At 34.5% G+C, this 3,588-nt stretch overlaps 1 pseudogene; it reads right to left on the reverse strand.

Moving 5' to 3' along the window:
* Positions 1–1,563, reverse strand: part of LOC108777493 (uncharacterized) — a 4,072-nt pseudogene extending 2,509 nt beyond the window's left edge.
* Between the last annotated feature and the right edge of the window lie 2,025 nt (positions 1,564–3,588).

Genomic DNA, 3,588 nt, shown 5'->3' on the forward strand with positions numbered 1-3,588 from the left:
GTATATCCCAAATAGATGGGATATATATGACAACTAATTAAACAAACAATACAGGAGCAAAGCACTTGTATTTTGCTATACAACATGCTTTACTATTCCTCTACACATATGTATTGCAAAATAACCACTAAGTCTTTTACACGCTCTGTAATAATCATTTTATGTAGATTATAAGTTATGATATGGCACTACTAATTACAGTAAAAAATCGATTTAACTCGCAATAATTTCATTAATATTAATAGTAAAGAACTGAAATCATACCATAATACTAATATACCATAAAGGCATGTAACAAAGTAATTGACGGAAAATTATCTCCACTCCTTCTATTTTTTCTGACTTCTGCGGCGTATTTCCTGACACGGCGTATATACCGGGTTTACCCTATCCTTTTTTGAACATGGCTTGAACTTTTCATTTTTATGATATGATTTTTTTTGGATATCATTTACCTTTTAGAGTACAAATATATCACAAGTATATTAAAAAATGATTTAAAAATATTATACATATAACGAAAGAGAGTGTAATACGTCGAAAGAGAGGAGTGATGGGGGAGGGGGAGGGGCGGGGGGAAGAGGTCCGGTGGGTTGAAAATAGTGAAGGTGTGAATGAAAGGTGAGAGGGGATGTTAGAAAGTTTTAAAACGGCTTTGAATGCGGACAGAGAAGAAGAAGGAGACGTTTCTTAATTTATTAAAATCATCACTTTTCGACCGCTTGTATCTCCAGAACAGCTTGATTGATTTAAAATTCTTTTGGCTCAAATTACTCGTGGGGATGCCGCCTTTCAGGACATATAACGTTCGATTCAAAGTTTTTTATATTTTAGTAGTTATGCACTCCCAAAAAATGGACTTTGGTTGTTCGGGATAAGAGACTTGTAGTGTTTTTCAGTTTTCGACCATAGCCGGAGACACTATACGTACCGCGTCTCTTGATACCGCGTGCATATCCCAAATATCTGTGGTCATCACCTTTCCGGCAGACTTCACGGTCTTTACCTTTTTCGAAGCTGATTCACCCGGTGAAATCCATTGTTTTGATTGTTCCTTCGTCTCGGGTGTGAAGTAATGGATCCATGTTTTGTCCACAGTAATGAATTGACGCAGAAATTCATCTTGATTACGTTGGAACATCTCCAAACATTGTTTTGAAATCCTCTCACGATGGCGCGTATGGTCCACAGTGAGCAAAGGCGGTATCCATCTTACAGGTAACTTTTTCATACCCAATTGTTGGTACAATATTGAAATCACTGTGTTATGTAATGTGCCTGTGCGACCTCAACAAGCTCGCGCACTTTCACTTGTCGATCAGTCAAAACAATATCGTTGACTTTATAGATAATTATGGCGTAGCAGCCTTAATTGAATATCCCAAAGGTGCATCACATGTGGATGTACGACCACGTTTAAATTTATTCACCCAGTTGTATACAATCGCAAACGCTGGTGCAGATGTGCTATGAATATTATCCAATTCGGCTTTTATTTCTTTCGGCGTTAAACCTTTCATATTGTAAATGTTTGATCACTGCACGAAACTCGTATTTTTCCATTTTTCAAAAAATACAAAGATTGTTCGCTTTAATCGTCTACAGAAATAAAACCTCTCGATGAATTCCGCTGAAAATTTGACAGTAATCAGCTTAAAAATGTTATTTGTCAAAAAGTAATGTGACATGACACTGCCCTTACGAAAAAAACACCTAAAAATTCGGTGTTTACACCTAATTTTAGGTGTTTACACTCAATTTTCGATGTTAACGTCGATTTTTCGGCGTTGACGCCCATATTTATGGTGTAGATACCGACATTTGATTGTCGACACTCAAAGTTTCGGTGTCAACACTTAACTTGTAGTGTCGACACGCAAAATTTTGGTGTTAACACGCAACTTATGATGTCGACACCCAAACATTGTGTGTTGACGCCGAAACTTTGAGTGTCGACACCAAAAATTGAGTGTCGACACCACGATGTAAGAATAATAGGTGTATTCACTCACCTACATTTCCCCTAAAATGCTGTGACTAAAGTGAGGCAGTTCAAACACATAACACTAGATGGCATAATGATCTAATACCTAACCTAATAATCTACTGTCTGAGAAATTCTGATGAGAAATTCTGTCCGAGAAATTCTGAGAATTACTGCTTTTCTGATTTTTAGTTTGTATCATGCCATATAACTATTGTGTTATTCCTAATTGCGTTCAAAGATATAAGTGCAGTAAGAAATCAGTATTTCGAGTGTCAATAAGTAACATCAAACAACGCGAAGAATGGATTGGATTAATTCAGCATGCATATCCTGATATAAGAATACCTAAAATTTTCCTCGTTTGTGAGGATCATTTTAAGGAAAATGACATTATAACAACAAAAGTGATTAAGAATTCGGATGGAAAAGTAATATTTGAGGTAATGTATATCACAATGCGAATGCGCCAGTACGCCAAACAAATAAATAATGATTTAATGAAAACGAGTTGTCAAAAAAAGAAACAAGCTCGTTTATATAATACATAAAAATGTAGAAAATGTACAAGATTCAATTTTTTAACTCATGTTACGAATGTTATTTTTAAGTTTATCAACAAAATTTAATAAAAGATGTTTGTGCAATTATTACAACAATTTCTTTAATTATTATAGCTTCTTTTATTATTATATGTTTCTTTTATTAAGATCTTATTAGCAGATGATCTATTCACATATCTTTTAAAATACTTTGTGTGATTAGGTGTTATACATATACGCCACCTTCCAGTTAACTGCGGAATGTCCTCAGGAAAATCACAGTGATTTTACATGAGTAGAATCACCTATTATTCTTACACCGTGGTCGACACTAAAAGACACGCAACTTATGGTGTCGACACCAAACGTTGTGTGTTGACACCGAAACTTTGAGTGTCGACACTAAAAGTTACGATTTAAAAGCAAAAATTGAGTGTCAAAAGTTGCGTATTCGGACACAAAGCTTCGGATATATGTCGATGCAATATTTGTGTGTCGCGACGCATGATCGACACTATAATCCTGTTAGAATTAAATTACATCAGTGTCGAAAATATTTACTGACATCGAAATCGATGATCGTAAAATGTAATGTAGTAATACATTTCTGCGCACTTGCGGAAATGATTTTAATACGAATTTGAAAAAAATAGGAAATCGATTTTAATCAATTATTTGTTATTTGTGAATTTTATTATTTGATGTATCATTTTATCCTATAATATTCGATGAAAAACAAGGATAAAATGATACCTTATTACCCTTACGAAAAAAACACTAAAAAAAAACACCGATAAAAACACCAAAGAAGAATAGCGTAATTTCGGATACCACACTAATACATATATTAATACATACACTATCATATAAACACATAAACCATTTGTTTTTAATATTTCCATTGAACAGATATATCATAATTATACAGACGTAGACATATACAGATTCGTGGGTCATCGAAGTGCAGCAGTTCCCGTACGATTGTCAAGGTCAAGCATGCGAGATCGTGATACAATCGGATCCGACCGTTTGGGAAGCATTATGAAAAAAAATTAATTCTCG

Source organism: Cyphomyrmex costatus, unplaced genomic scaffold (genome assembly GCF_001594065.2).
Source record: "Cyphomyrmex costatus isolate MS0001 unplaced genomic scaffold, Ccosl1.0 scaffold44, whole genome shotgun sequence".
Taxonomy (NCBI): Eukaryota; Metazoa; Arthropoda; class Insecta; order Hymenoptera; family Formicidae; genus Cyphomyrmex; species Cyphomyrmex costatus.